The sequence below is a fragment of the Mus musculus genome, chromosome X (genome assembly GCF_000001635.26).
Source record: "Mus musculus strain C57BL/6J chromosome X, GRCm38.p6 C57BL/6J".
NCBI classification, from domain to species: domain Eukaryota; kingdom Metazoa; phylum Chordata; class Mammalia; order Rodentia; family Muridae; genus Mus; species Mus musculus.
The window spans coordinates 65,604,622-65,621,966 of NC_000086.7; positions in this window are offsets into that span (position 1 = coordinate 65,604,622).

The window sequence follows — 17,345 nt, forward strand, 5'->3', positions numbered from 1 at the left end:
CTCCCAGTATTCTTTTAACATAAGAGCAGTTCTTTCAAACAATGATCAAAGGTTGAATTTTCCTTTCTGAACAGCTGAAAACAAAATCTCGCTGAGCCAATGGCCTCCTTTGCATACTTTAGCACAGTTTACAATCTGATTCATAAATTCTTTCATAACTTTTAAGGTATTTATTACTTGGTTATATTTTTTAGTTTACTAAAATGGGATAATTTCTTTAGTAAGATATTTTAAGTTGCTTGTTTCTGAATTATAAAGGGAAGTTCAGGGGTTTTTGTTTTGTTTTGTTTTGTTTTGTTTTGTTTTGTTTCAGTAACAATGCAGCAAGATTGTGGACCTTTTTTGTTGTTCTGATACTTAATAGACATCACTAGGATTTATACAATAGTTAAGATTTATCTTCTATTTTTCAGGTCCTTGGTCATATTTCACCACCCATTTCTGTTATTGACTTATCTCCCAAATGAGTATTTGTGAAAGTTTGAATACTTTAACAATGAAGGCATTATCAGTTCATACTTAATACAAAAGATTTATATTCCTAATATCCAATACATGAAACTTTGTGCTTTTAGATTACTTATATATTTAAACTCTCATTTTTTCACTATTGAGACTCATATATACTGGAGGAAATGATTTGCTAGTTATTAATGAAGCAGAATTAATAGGTGACATACTTTACAAATTTTGTTTGGAAGAAGTGAACATTTTTCTAACAGTTTTATGCTTTTTTGATATTAAGTTGAAGATCAATAGGATGTAAACATATTACATATGCTATTACATATTCTTTAATAAGCTGGTAAAGTGTTGTCTATTTAGAAAATAAGTTGTATATTTAGAAAATAAGTTGAAAATCCTTTAATTGCCCATGGTCCTGAATCTCTAAACTACATGTCTCTATATCTAATGATTTAACACTTTTAACAACCCACCTTTGAATGAGATGTTTTTAATATTGCATATTTTCATTTTCATTTTATTTTTAAACTAATAAAGAACCATCAACAATGTAGGTTACATTGTGGAGAGTAAGAATTCAGTTTTTCTATATTCAATATCATAAATTTAATGATATTCCTTCATAATTGAATTTTATTAAATTCAGAAGCTGTGTTCTTCATAGACTTTGATATTTATAATTCTACCAGTCTTCCCACAAACTAAGGGATGGATAAAATAAAAATCATATTCCTAAAATCAGATGATGCATAGTCAAGACTCAAACTATTCAAGGAAATTCAAATTTTAATTCACTTTCTGATGCATCAATACAACAATTGGGTTCATTTGTATTTGAAATATGCCAGGATAATACTCTGGTAATAAGGTAAGAAGCCCTTGAAGAGTGATCATCAGAGGGGTGTTTTGCATTTCATAACTAGCAATGAGATTATTTTAAAGTTAAACATGCCAAAGTTAAAGTTAAGAAAGTTAAACAAAAAAGGTGAAGGAAAGAGTACAGATAATTAATATGGTTGAAAACTTCCATTCAGTAAAGACTTTTGTCTCTTCAAAAACTTAATATGAAATAACTCTGTGTGACTTTAAGAAATACATGACACTTAAGATGTGTTTTTAATTAAAGAATAAAAATATACAGAACAAGGGATGTCATAATAAGTTCAAGAGAATGGAAAAGCAGCAACTTATACTCTAAAAACAATGCAAAAAATTAAAGACAAGCCTATTTTTAAATAAATGTTAAAGAAATTAAAATAAATTTAAACAAGAGTAAGTAAGTTTCACTGATTGAGTAGAAGACTAAGGTATACAATGACTCAGTAAAGAGGTAAGTATTATCTCTGAAACATATCCCTGACTTTTTTCTTTAAAATAATTTTAATCACTTTGCTCAAGATCTTTAAAACTTCAAAACTGCTCAAGAATTATAATGAGTTAATCCATCTTTATTAGAGGATGCCACACAGTCAACAGATTATGTGACGTTTGAATATCATTGATTAGATAAAGGTACATCTGTATAATTGGAATTAGTTGATACCCAGTATCTTGCTTCTGAAAAGATATGCAATATAGGAAATACTATATTCAACTACATGTGGAATTAAAAAATAGAGTGAGGTAACAAATCCAAAAGGACATGCATGGTATGTACTCACTGATAAATGAACATTAGAGAAGATGTACAGAAAACCCATGATACAACCTATATAACATAAAAAGTTTAACAAGAAGAAAGATGCAAATGAGGATGCTTCAATCTCACTTAGAAAGGGGAACAAAACAATCACTTGAGGCAGAGGTAGGGAGGTACTTGGATAGGAGAAGAAGGGGTAAAGGAGCAGGAGCACATATGTGAGGAAACAGGAGCGAAGCCCAGAGGGCCAGGAGAATGAATGAAAATTTGCAGCATCTGGGGGCGGCATTTGGGGAGAACCTCTAGAAAGTCCCAGAGACATGAGATGTGAGAAGCTTCCAGGACTCAACATGGGTGAACTTACGCAAAATGAGCAACAGTGAGAAGATGCAACCTGAAGAGACCACCTCCAGTAGATAGACAGGGCAACCAGTGAAGGGATGGGGTCACCAAACCACCTCCAAAATTTTGACCCCAAATTCTCTCTCTCTTTCTCTCTCTTTCTCTCTCTCTCTCTCTCTTTTTCTCTCTCTCTAGCCTGCTCGCTTGCTCGCTCGCTTGCTATTAGTAATCTATCGTTCTTTGTCTAGGCATAGGAGATTGTGGAATTTCCTAGATTTTAGATTTCATCTCATACTTGTCAGAATATTTAATCACCAAAACAACTGACAGCAAATGCTGGGGAGGATATGTGGATGGGAATTTAAGATGGCACAACCACTCAAGAAATTAGTGTGGATAATTGTCAAGGACATAAAGCTAAATCCCCATATAACATAGTGATACCATTCCTTGGAACCAGCCCAAATGTCTCAAATTCTACTCTACAGATACTTGCTTAACAATGTTCAATATAGCTATATTTGTAACATCTGATAATTGAAGGCAAATGTTCATCAATTGATGGATGAGTAAAGATAAATGTAGTGTGCACACACATAAAAATACTGTTAATGTGAGAAGAAAAGCTGAATTATGAAACTAGCAGATAAACTGATAAAATGAGGGAAAAATTACATTGATTGGTATAACTTAGACAGAGATAAAAAAGAAAACTCCACATCTTTCAACTGTATTTTCTATCTTATAATCTTCAGATCCATGAGTAAACTGAGCAAACAGGAAAATCAAATGGGATCACAGGATTGGTCTAGGGAATGTAATAGAAGTCTAAAGGTAATACAGCAGAGATTCAGAGATTCAGAGGAGCTGAGATAAATACAATGCTTGAATCTAACCTTCAGACAACATCACAGACTGAACATTAGAAAGATTGTAAGAGTCATAAAATCAGGAAGTCTGCTGTGAAATTGTGCCTCCCAGAAATTAAAAGGAAACTACACATAATACCTCAACAATATGGCTGTTTAAACAAGAACTTAAGCATATTTTATCAAACTCAACTAAGAAATTTAATGGTTTAGAAACAAGAAAGGGGAAGAGAATAATCTCTGGGAAGTAGACAGAGAGAGGGATATAGAAGGTAAAAGGAGGGTTAGGGGAAAAGGGGGACCAGTTCTGATAAGGGAAGAGATGAGAGAGAAGTACAACAGGTCAGGAATTTGAAAGGAAGGGAGTAGCAGTGGAGGAGGGGAGGTGGGGGCAGCCATTAGAAGTCTCAATAGTATTAGATCTTCTTTAAAGGTCTGATAGAATTCTGCACTAAATGCATTTGGTACTGGGCTTTTTATGATTGGGAGACTATTAATGGCTGCTTTTATTTCACAGGAGCTATGTGACTGTTTAGATGGTTTATCTGGACCTGATTTAACTTTGGCACCTTGTATCTATCTAGCAAAATTGTCCATTTCATCCAGATTTTCCAATTTGGTTGAGTATAAGCTTTTGTAGTAGGATCTGATGATAAAACAGCAACCGACAGATTGGGGAAGAGTCTTTACCAATCCTACATCTGATAGAGGGTTAATATTCAATATATACAAAGAACTAAAGAAGATAGACTGCAGAGAACCAAATAACCCTGTTAAAAAGTGGGGTACAGAGCTAAATAAAGAATTCTCAACTGAGGAATACCAAATAACTGAGAAACACCTAAAGAATGTTTAACATCCTCAGTCATCAGGGAAATGCAAATCAAAACAACCTTGTGATTCCACCTCACACCAGTCAGAATGGCTAAGATCAAAATCTTAGGTGACAGCAGATGCTGGCAAGGATGTAATGAAAGAGGAACACTCCTCCATTGTTGGTGGAATTGCAAGCTGGTATAACCACTCTGGAAAGCCTTTTGGTGGTTCCTCAGAAAATTGGACATAGTAACCTGAGAACCAAACTATACCACTCCTGAGCATATACTCAAAAGATGCTCCAACATATAACAAGGACACAAGTTCCACTATGTTCATAGAAGCCTTATTTATAATAGACAGAAGCTGAAAAGAACGAAAATGTCCCTCAACAGAAGAATGAATACAGAAAATGTGGTACATTTACACAATGGAGTTCTACTCAGCTATTTAAAAAAATGAACTCATAAAATTCTTATGCAAATGGATGTAACTAGAAGACATTATCCTGAGTGAGGTAACCAATCCCCCCCAAAACACATACACACACACACACACACACACACACACACACACACACTGTATGGACTCACTGATAAGTGGATATTAGTCCAAAAGCTCAGAATACCCAAGATACAAATCACAGACCACGTGAAGCTCAAGAAGGAAGACAAAAGTGTGGGTGCTTTTTTCCTTCTTAATTAGCCTCCAAACGATGACACCATTGCATATACTAACAAGCGTTTGCTGAAAGGACCCTGATATAGCTGTCTTTTGTGAGACTACGCTGGGGCCTAGCAAACACATAAGTGGATGCTCACAGTCAGCTATTGCATGGATCACAGGGCCACCAATGGAGGAGCTAGAGAAAGTATCCAAGGAGCTAAAGAGATCTGCAACCCTGTAGGTACAACAACATTATGAACTAACCAGTACCCCGGAGTTCTTGACTATAGCTGCATATGTATCAAAAGATGGCCTAGTCAGCCATCACTGGAAAGAGAGGCCCATTGGACTTGAAAACTTTATATGCCCCAGTACAGGGGAACGCCAGGACCAAAAAGTGGGAATGGGTGGGTAGGGGAGTGGGGGGGGGGTATGGGGGACTTTTGGGATAGCATTGGAAATATAATTGAGGAAAATACGTAATAAATAAATATTAAAAAAAGAAAGGGGAACAAAATAATCATGGGAGCAAATACGAAGACAAAGTGTGGAGCAGAAACTGAAGGAAAGGCCATTCAAAGACTGCACCACCTAGGGATCCATACCATATGCAGAGACCAAGTCCAGACACATTATTGTGGACGCCAATAAGTATATACTGGCAAAAGTCTGATATAGCTGTCTCCTGAGGGGCTTTGCCAGAGTCTGACAAATACAGAGGCAGATTTTCATAGCCAACAATTGGACTGAGCACAGGGTCCCCAATGGGGTCTCCAATGGAGTCTCCAATGGAGGAGTTAGAGAAAGGACTAAAGGAGCTGAGGGTGTTTGTAACCCCATAGGAGGAACAATAATATCAACAAACCAGACCCTCCAGAGACTAAACCACCAACCGAAAAGTAAACATGAGGGACCCATGCCTCCAGCTGCATATGCAGCAGAGGATGTCCTTGTCAGGCATCAGTGGGAGGAGAGTCCTTTGGTTCTGTGAGGGCTTGATGCCCCCAGTGTAGGGGAATTTGAGGGTGGGGAGGTGTGAATGGGAAGACTGATTGTTGGGGGAACATCCTCATAGAAGCATGGGGGGAGGATGGGATGGAGAGTTCTGGGGTAGGGGAAGGGGGATAACATTTGAAATGTAAATAAAGAAATAAAGAATAAAGTATTCAATAAAAAAATTAAGAAAAGAAAGTCCCAGATGACAAGTACCCAAGATATTCCCAGGATTCAACCAAGAGGACTTTAGCCAAAATACTAAAGGGGAGGGAGAACCTTATAGAGAGCATATCGAGTGAATAGGCATGACCCCCGTTTGAGGAATGGGGTTACCCACTCATCTCAAAAATATTAATCCAGAATTGTTCCTGTCAAAAGGAAGTGTGAGTTCAAATTGTAGAGCAGAGACTGAAGGAAAGGACGTTCAGACACTGAGCCAACTAGGGATTCATCCCATTTGTAGACACCAAACCGCTACTGTATTGCTAATGCCAAGAAGTGCTTGCTGACAGGAACCTAGTATAGCTGTCTCCTGAGACACTATGCCAGAGCCTGACAAGTACAGATGATAATGCACATAGCCAAACATCAACCTGATCATGGGGTTCCCAATGGAGAAATAAGGGCAAGAACTGAAGGAACTGAAGGGTTTTGCAACCCATAGGAAGAATAACAATATCAACCAACCATACCCTCCAAAGCCCCCAGGGACTAACCACCAACCAAAGAATATACATGGAGACAAACATGGCTCTAGCTGGATATGTAGCAGAGGATTGCCTTATCTGCCATCACGGGGAAGAAAGATACTTGGTACCGTGGAAGTTTGATGACCCAAGGTAGGGGAATGCTAGGATACTGAGGCAGGAGTGGGTAAGCAGATAGGGGAGTACCCTAATAGACGTGGGGGCCAGGCAGAGAGGATAGGGGGTTTGTGGAGGGGAAAGTGTTCCGGAACGGAGGTAACATTTGAAATGTCAATAAAACAACATATAAAAATGGAAATAAAGAAAAATCAAGGTAAGTAAATAAAATTAAGAAGAACATAGATTTAAGGATCAAATTAGTCAAGAAATAATAATTACCATTCTAGTTAGTTTGTTTATCATTAATGAAACTATATGCAATGATTATTTATTTATTTTGAGATAAGAAAATGAAATTCGGATTCTTGAGCACACTAAGGAAGCTTATTTTTTTCCATCCCTTTATATTGAAATACATAGAGCAAACCAGTACACAGAATACCTGATAATAATTGCTAAATGACTAGGATATGACTTAAGAATTAAAAAGGTCTATTATATGGCTCTCAGAGCTGAAAAGATTACTTATTGGTTACGCTCATGCTTAATCTTTAATAATCAAAATGATGCGAGCCATAGTAATAGTAATAGAGCACCAGGTAAACATTATATCGTGGTAAGACACCTGAAAAGCCACATTTATAACATACATGGTTAGAAAATTTCTTTAAAAACTTCCACAATTACTCTGATACCTAAACCACAGAAAGATCCAACAAAGATAGAGAACTTCAGACCAATCTCTCTTATGAATATCGATGCAAAAATCCTCAATAAAATTCTCGCTAACCGAATCCAACAACATATTAAAGCAATCATCCATCCTGACCAAGTAGGTTTTATTCCAGGGATGCAGGGATGGTTTAATATACGAAAATCCATCAATGTAATCCATTATATAAACAAACTCAAAGACAAAAACCACATGAACATCTCGTTAGATGCTGAGAAAGCATTTGAAAAGATCCAACACCCACTCATGATAAAAGTTTTGGAAAGATCAGGAATTCAAGGCCCATACATAAACATAATAAAAGCAATCTACAGCAAACCAATAGCCAACATCAAAGTAAATGGAGAGAAGCTGGAAGCAATCCCACTAAAATCAGGGACTAGACAAGGATACCCACTTTCTCCCTACCTCTTCAACATAGTACTTGAAGTATTAGCCAGAGCAATTGGACAACAAAAGGAGATCAAGGGGATACAAATTGGAAAAGAGGAAGTCAAAATATCACTTTTTGCAGATGATATGATAGTATATATAAGTGACCCTAAAAATTCCACCAGAGAACTCCTAAATCTGATAAACAGCTTCAGTGAAGTAGCTGGATATAAAATTAACTCAAACAAGTCAATGGCCTTTCTCTACACAAAGAATAAACAGGCTGAGAAAGAAATTAGGGAAACAACACCCTTCTCAATAGTCACAAATAATATAAAATATCTTGGCGTGACTCTAACTAAGGAAGTGAAAGATCTGTATGATAAAAACTTCAAGTCTCTGAAGAAAGAAATTAAAGAAGATCTCAGAAGATGGAAAGATCTCCCATGCTCATGGATTGGCAGGATCAACATTGTAAAAATGGCTATCTTGCCAAAAGCAATCTACAGATTCAATGCAATCCCCATCAAAATTCCAACACAATTCTTCAACGAATTAGAAGGAGCAATTTGCAAATTCATCTGGAATAACAAAAAACCTAGGATAGCAAAAACTCTTCTCAAGGATAAAAGAACCTCTGGTGGAATCACCATGCCTGACCTAAAGCTTTACTACAGAGCAATTGTGATAAAAACTGCATGGTACTGGTATAGAGACAGACAAGTAGACCAATGGAATAGAATTGAAGACCCAGAAATGAACCCACACACCTATGGTCACTTGTTCTTCAACAAGGGAGCTAAAACCATCCAGTGGAAGAAAGACAGCATTTTCAACAATTGGTGCTGGCACAACTGGTTGTTATCATGTAGAAGAATGCGAATCGATCCATACTTATCTCCTTGTACTAAGGTCAAATCTAAGTGGACCAAGGAACTTCACATAAAACCAGAGACACTGAAACTTATAGAGGAGAAAGTGGGGAAAAGCCTTGAAGATATGGGCACAGGGGAAAAATTCCTGAACAGAACAGCAATGGCTTGTGCTGTAAGATCGAGAATTGACAAATGGGACCTAATGAAACTCCAAAGTTTCTGCAAGGCAAAAGACACCGTCAATAAGACAAAAAGACCACCAACAGATTGGGAAAGGATCTTTACCTATCCTAAATCAGATAGGGGACTAATATCCAACATATATAAAGAACTCAAGAAGGTGGACTTCAGAAAATCAAATAACCCCATTAAAAAATGGGGCTCAGAACTGAACAAAGAATTCTCACCTGAGGAATACCGAATGGCAGAGAAGCACCTGAAAAAATGTTCAACATCCTTAATCATCAGGGAAATGCAAATCAAAACAACCCTGAGATTCCACCTCACACCAGTCAGAATGGCTAAGATCAAAAATTCAGGTGACAGCAGATGCTGGCGTGGATGTGGAGAAAGAGGAACACTCCTCCATTGTTGGTGGGATTGCAGGCTTGTACAACCACTCTGGAAATCAGTCTGGCGGTTCCTCAGAAAATTGGACATAGTACTACCGGAGGATCCAGCAATAACTCTCCTGGGCATATATCCAGAAGATGTCCCAACCGGTAAGAAGGACACATGCTCCACTATGTTCATATCAGCCTTATTTATCCAGAAGCTGGAAAGAACCCAGATGCCCCTCAACAGAGGAATGGATACAGAAAATGTGGTACATTTACACAATGGAGTACTACTCAGCTATTAAAAAGAATGAATTTATGAAATTCCTAGGCAAATGGATGGGCCTGGAGGGCATCATCCTGAGTGAGGTAACACATTCACAAAGGAACTCACACAATATGTACTCACTGATAAGTGGATATTAGCCCAAAACCTAAGATATCCAAGATATAAGATACAATTTGCTAAACACAGGAAGATCAAAAAGAATGAAGACTGAAGTGTGGACACTATGCCCCTCCTTAGAATTTGGAACAAAACACCCATGGAAGTATTTATAGAGACAAAGTTTGGAGCTGAGACGAAAGGATGGACCATCTAGAGACTGCCATATCCAGGGATCCACCCCATAATCAGCTTCCAAATGCTGACACCATTGCATACACTAGCAAGATTTTGCTGTAAGGACCCAGATGTAGCTGTCTCTTGTGAGAGTATACCGGGGCCTATCAAACACAGAAGTGGATGCTCACAGTCAGCTATTGGATGGATCACAGTGCTCCCAATGGAGGAGCTAGAGAAAGTACCCAAGGAGCTAAAGGGATCTGCAACCCTATAGGTGGAACAACATTATGAACTAACCAGTAACCCGGAGCTCTTGACTCTAGCTGCATATGTATCAAAAGATGGCCTAGTCGGTCATTACTGGAAAGAGAGGCCCGTTGGACATGCAAACTGTATATGCCCTAGTACAGGGAACGCCAGGGCCAAAAAATGGGAATGGGTGGGTAGGGAAGTGGGGGGGAGGGTATGGGGGACTTTTGTGATAGCATTGGAAATGTAATTGAGGAAAATATGTAGTAAAAATATTAAAAAAAAGAAAAGAAACTTCCAAATCTCTGAAAGTTTCAAAAAAGATATTTAAGACATACAATGAATCACACTGGATATAACAATAAGTAAAATTCATGCTATGTTTCACACAATTGACATTACGTACCATCTCATGAATAGCCACAATATATTAAAATAACCTTGTTTGACAATAGTTAAGAAGTAAAAATGGCACATTGCACACTTAGAAGTTCTAACTTACTGCAGTCTGCAAAATGCAGTAGCAAATTTTCATTTCATCTTAGCATATTAATTTAAAAAATTATGCTTCCATTTTTTTCACAGAAGGAAATTCATAGCAGTATTTATGCAGGCCTCTCAGACAAAACAAAAGAGAACATGTTCATTTGTAACTGTCAAATTAATTGCAAAATATTTTTCATTCAACTGAGAACAAAAGAACCTCATAATGACAATGAAATTTTGCTACATAATAACATCGTGGTGAAAAGAGGCAAGAGGAAAATAATTGGATTAGTTGCCACATTCTGAAACATTTAGCATAGAAATGGACAGACTAGTTGGTTTAGTAGTCTTTCTTGAAGAGAATCATTAAAATAACACCCTCAAATCAACCACTAAATCTAGAAACAAATGTATAAATTATTAATGATGTCTTATGAAAATTAGTCTTACATTGCCAGCATGATGTTTTCCTTCTGTATAAAAACAACAATCCTCTTTAAATCAATAGTAGACAATGTATAAGATATTGATTATTCTAATTTTACTTCTATATTTTATATTTCTTTATACAACATGATCACTATGTTATGATGATAAAGTCATTCACAATAATGCATACAACTTTCCAGTAAACATAAGTTAATCAAGCAGAGCATGTTGTCTCCAGATGAAGTCATTGAACCAATGTGATTGTCTTCATATGTACTTTTGTTATTGAAAAACTGCAATTAAATAATTTCTTGTGTTTTCCTGAGTGTGGTTACCCTCCTTGTGTTGGAGTTTTTCCTTCTACTAACCTCTGTAGGGCTGAATTAGTAGAAAGATAATGTTTAAAATTTGTGATCTGTTCAGGAAATTTTCCCACTTTCTCTTCTATTAGATTCAGTATATCTGGTTTCATGTGGAGGTCCTTGATCCACTTGGATATGAAATTTGTACAAGGAGACAAGCATGAATCAAATTGCATTCCACTCCATATAGACCACAAGTTAGACCAGCACCATTTGTTGAAGATGCTTTCCTTTTTCCACTGTATGGTTTTGGCTTCTTCGTCAAAGGTCAAATGTCCATAGGTATAGGGGTTTATTTCTGGGTCTTCGGTTCTATTTGATTGATCAACCTGTCTGTCTCTGTACCAATACCATGCAATTTTTATCACTGTTGCTCTGCAGTATATCTTGAGGTAGGGCATGGTGATTTCCTCAGATGTTCTTTTATTGTTGAGAATAGTTTTCGCTATCCTTGGTTTTTTGTTATTCCATTTGAAGTGGAGAATTGTTCTGTCCATGTCTGCGAAGAATTAGCTTAGAATTTTGATGGTGATTGCATTGAATTCGTTTTTTGCTTTTGGTAAAGTGGCCATTTTACTATATTATTTCTGCAAATCCATGAGCATGGGGGATCTTTCTATCTTCTGAGGTCATCTACGATTTCTTTTTTTCAGAGACTTAAAGTTCTTGTCATACAGATCTTTTGCTTGCTTGGTTAGAGTTACAACAAGATACTGTGAAGGGTGTTGTATTGCTAACTTTTTTTCCTCAGCCTACTTATCCTTTGTATAAAGGAAGGCTACTGATTTGTTTGAGTTAATTTTATATCCATTCACTTTGCTGAAGTTGTTTATCATCTGGCTTTGTCATGGAATGTCTTGTCTTCTCCATCTACAGTGATTGGTAGTATTCTGTATTTGTGATTCCCATGTCCTTCCAATCATAGGAAGTCATTTCTACTCACTATATATTCATTTGTAAAACTTATATTAGTGTATCACTTTATTTCTCCTTTATATCTATTGACAATTATATTCATTTATTTGAATAGTAAACATTGCATGGTACACTAGATTTTTTAAGCTTATCTTCTTATTACATTGCATTAATTTACTTGACACACTCATCAGTGGTCAAGAGGGTGGAAATAAAAGTTTGAGAGTTTTAAATGTTACTATTGTTACTACACATACATATTAAGGTAATAATTACGATGCTGATTATGGTCCTTTATTTCTGCTCCTATTTCAATTTTTTCTGACCACCAAAACCATCCTGTCATCTGTAGATTTTTTTTATTTATGTTTTAAGACTATGAATATGTGAATTAAGATAAAACTTGTTAAGGTCAAATAACACATTACTCTAATTCTATGAGACTACATGAAGAGAATTTCACCATAGGGACAGGACCAAGTATTATTTCTTCAGGAATAATACATATAGACTCTTAGTTCTTCTGGTAACAGAGAAAATAAGATGATCTTTATGACATAAGAAGAGCCATTCATTTGAATAAGTTTTATTATACATGACTCCATTAGAGTTTATTGAAAGGGAAACAGGATTATGTGTTGGAGGAGAAAGAGGAGAACTACAAAGGGTGAGGAAATTGAACGGAGGTGTGCAGCAGTGGGGGATGGAGAAATGGGGGTAGATACTAGAAAGTTGTATATGCCAAGTGACCAAGATGTTCCAGGACCCAAAAGGGAAGACATTTGCCAAAATACCCAACAAAGGGGAGAGAGAACCTGTAGAGAATATATACAGTTGATAAGCACACCCCCTGTTTGAGGGATGTGGCCACCCACCCACCTCAAAAATATTAATCCAGAATTGCTCCTGTCAAAAGGAAATTTAGGGACAAAGAGTGGAGCAGAGACTAAAGAAAAGGTCATCCAGAGACTGCCATACCTAGGGATCCATCCCAAACCCAGATGCTATTGTTGATGCCAAGAAGTATCTGACAGGAGCCTAGTATAGCTGTCTTCTGAGAGTCTCTGCCAGAGTCTGACCAATGCAAATGTGGATGCACACAGCCAACCATCACACTTAGGAGCTGAAAGGGTTTGTAACCACATAGGAAGAACAAGAGTATCAACCAACCTGACTCCCCCAGAGCTGCCAAGGACTAAGCCACCAACCAAAGAGTAGACATGGAAGAACCCATGGCTCCAGATGCATATCTAATAATGATTACTTTATCTGGCAACAATGGGAAGAGGGGAGACCCTGGGTCCTAGGGAGTCTTGATGACACAGCACAGGGGAATGCTAGGGCGCTAAGGTAGGAGTGGGAAAGGTGGATGGGGGAGCACCCTCATTGAAGCAGGGTGGATGGGTGAAGGGCTAGGGGGTTTAATTGGGAAGGGGAATAAAATTGGAAATATAAATAAATAAAACAATCAATAAAAAACAAAACAAACATTTACTACCTTAAAAAGTCAATCATATGAATTAAATCATTATAATTGTGTGTAAATAAATGTGAACCTGCTGAGAGTCAATGTTTTTTTTAATATAGTCTTTCCCTATGTAGCTTTATTATAACAAATTATTGATACAACCAGTGCTCTTACATCTATTAAGATTTATAAAATTTATCATTTAATCTTGATATTACAGAATATCTTAAAAACCACTATAGAAGCCAAGCTTTATTTTGAATCATAGTTTTAGTAATTTCTGCCCATTTTTCTAGGAAATCCATATAAGCTTCTTTTTTTGTGGTAGGGAAAGTATGAGGCAGCTAATGATCATGTGATGGCAATCCTATGAGATTTTTATGTGATAGTATTTTTGGGAAGGGTGATCAAATGCTTCCTCATCTTATTAAACCACATAAAATTCAATCATATACATATTGGTTTGTTGTCACTATGTGTAAACCAATATATTCAATGTTAATTTTAATATAGCCTTTCCTTCTTTAGCTTTAAAGTAATAAATTACCATTAGTGTTCCATTAGAGAGGGTATTAATTACCGACCACAGTAAGGATACCACAAAAATTCCATCTTTGTGAATCAATAAACTTTATTTGAGGTTACTTACTGGAGTATGGCAGAAGGGTTATGTAAAAGAGAAGCCATTTGGGAGGGAGAAGAAAGCAAACACAGGAGGGGAGGTAGAGACCTGGGAGGGAAATGGGATGGGGGGGTGGAGAGGGGAACATGGTTGAGTATTGGGTGGGGGAAAAATGACTGAAATTTCTGAGGGCCAGCAGAAAGAATGGAAACATGCAACCTCAGGAAGTAGAAGGTTGGAGAGACCCTCCAGAATGTACCAGAGACATGGGAGGTGAGAGATGCTCAGGACTCAAAGGGACGGACCCTAGATGAAATGCCTTATATTTGGGAGAGGGAAATTGTAGAGCCCACCTCCAGAAGGAAGAAAAGGAATCAAGTGAGGGAGGGGGTTGCCATTGCACAGTCAAAACTCTGACCCATAATTGCTCCTGTCTGAAAGAACTGCAGGGATGGAAATGGAGAGAAGCCTGAGGAAAAGAAGGTCCAGTGACAGGCCCAAAATGAGATCCAGCTCAAGGGGAGGTCCCAAGGCCTGACACTATTATTGAGGCTATTGAGCGCTCACGAAAAGGGATCTATCATGACCGTACTCTGGAAGACCCAACAAGCAGCTGAAAGAGTCAGATGCAGATATTTGTACCAAACCAATGGGTAGAAGCTGCTGACCTCTGTGGTTGAATTAGGTGAAAGCTGGAAGAAGCTGAGAAAAATGGCAACCCTGTAGGAGGACCAGCAGTCTCAACTAACCTGGAACCTGAGATCTCTCAAACACTGGGTCACATAACAGACAGTATACACTCCCTAACATTAGGCCCTCAACACATATACAGCAGAGGACTGCCTGGTCTGGATTTAGTCAGAGAAGACGCACCTAACCCTCAAGAGCTTGGAGGCCCTGCGGAGTTTACAGGCCTTGTGGGGTGGGAGGTGTGGACACCTTCGTGGAAATAGGGGGCAGGGAGGAGGTATGGGATATGGAACAATTGGAGGGTGGTCTGGGGTGGGGAATAAAGTCTGGAGTTTAAGATAAAAATAAATATTTTTTTTTTTTAAAGAGAAGCAATTTTTTTTTTTTTTTTTTTTTTTTGGTTTTTCGAGACAGGATTTCTCTGTGTAGTCCTGGCTGTCCTGGAACTCGCTTTGTATATCAGGCTGGCCTCGAACTCAAAAATCCGCCTGCCTCTGCCTCCCAAGAGCTGGGATTAAAGGCGTGTGCCACCACGCCGGACAAGAGAAGCAATTATGTATAGACAGTGCATCACCAAATCCTTCTGCAACCTGTGTGACAGCTCATTTAAGCTCAAAACCTTCAGCATACTGTACTTCTTACAGACAATTCAAGAAGGTCAAAAGAGGTCTTGCCTGGTCTTCATTTTTTCTAAGTAACTGGACTGATCTTTGCTTTTACCAGGAACTTCAACTTGTTTGGGTGTATTTTTTGAGGGCAAAAATCCCTACTACTTATATATGCTTAAGAGAAAAGAGCCTAGTGAATTTGGTCAGTTTCAAGAGGTATCTGAAGCTATTTTGAGTTGTTTACTTCATATCTTAAGAAGCTTTCTGTAGTATAGATATTTTCAATTCTCAGAATATGTTTTAGCTCTTTGTAAAAATCCTGTAAGTTTCCTTACAAAATAGATGGTTCTGTCTTAGAGGAAATTGCCACAAACGGGTATTTTTCAGATTCAAACCATAACACAAAACTTTCTTCTTAATTTTCTTTTTTAACACTCTTCTCATTTACCTTTTTATGATGCTTTAGCTTAAATATTGCTACTTCTGTTATGTAGAAGCTAATAACAGTCAAAATTATAATATGTGTTCCTGATATAATTATTTACAATATTATACTGGTTTGTAATCATAATCATTAATTCTTATGCACATTGCAATCAATAATATCAGTTAAATCTTTCCCATTTGACCCTAATCCTTCAAAGAACCATTCTTTATTAGTCATCCATTTTGTGACAAATTTGATGCAGTACACAGCATATGAAAGTACTTGAGCATGATCTTAATTAAATGAAAAATGAAGAATTCTTGGATATTTTGTGGTGTTGAAAATAAAATTGGAAATAATAGCTTATAGTCTATGTATACATAGAAACTGGACTGGACATCATTCAAGCCTATAGTCATCCCTTAATATGATTGATTACCTTAGTGAGAAATATTCAAATGACATTAATAAACCCATTAAAAGCAAAAAGAGCATTCAAAAACCTTTGAGTTTTGAAAAGATCAACTAATGTAAAAACACAAATAAAAATCATATGAACACCAAAATCAGGTTTTACATTGAATACACTATTCAAGAATCTCAGGGTTATTTTTACTTGCATTTTCCTGATGACTAACATGTTGAAAATTTTTATTGGAAATTTTCTTCATTTACATTTCAAATGTCATCGTTTCCCAAATCCCCCCAAACCCTGCCACCAGAAACCCCCTATCTCATCCTCCCTCCCCCTGCTTCTATGAGGGTGTTCCCCTACCCACCCATTCCCACCTCCCCTCCCTAGCATTTGCCTTCACTGGGGCATTGATCCTTCACAGGACCAAGGGCCTCTTTCTTGGGCACTGACAGAGCCTCTCAGGAGACATCTATGTACTTTTTAAAGTGCTTCTCAGCCATTTGAGATTTGTCAGTTGAGAATTCTCTGTTTAGCTCTGTACCCCATTTTAATAGGGATATTTGGTTCTCTGGAGTCTAACTTCTTTACTTCTTTGTATATTTTTTTATATTAGCCTTCAATTGGATGTAGGGTTGGTGAAGATTTTTTCCAAATCTGTGGGTTGCTGTTTTATCTTATTGCCTTACAGAAGCATATCAATTTTATGAGGTCCCATTTGTCAATTGCTGATCTTATAGCATAAAATTTTCCCTGTACCCATGAGTTCTAGACTCTTCCCCACATTCTTTTCTATTAGTTTCAGAGTATCTGGTTTTATGTAGAGATCCTTGATCCACTTGAGCTTGAACTTTGTACAAGGAGATACGAATGGATCAATTTGCATTCTTCTACATGCTGACCTAGATGTCCCTCAACAGAAGAATGGATACAGAAAATGTGGTATATTTACACAATTTAGTACTGCTCAGCTATT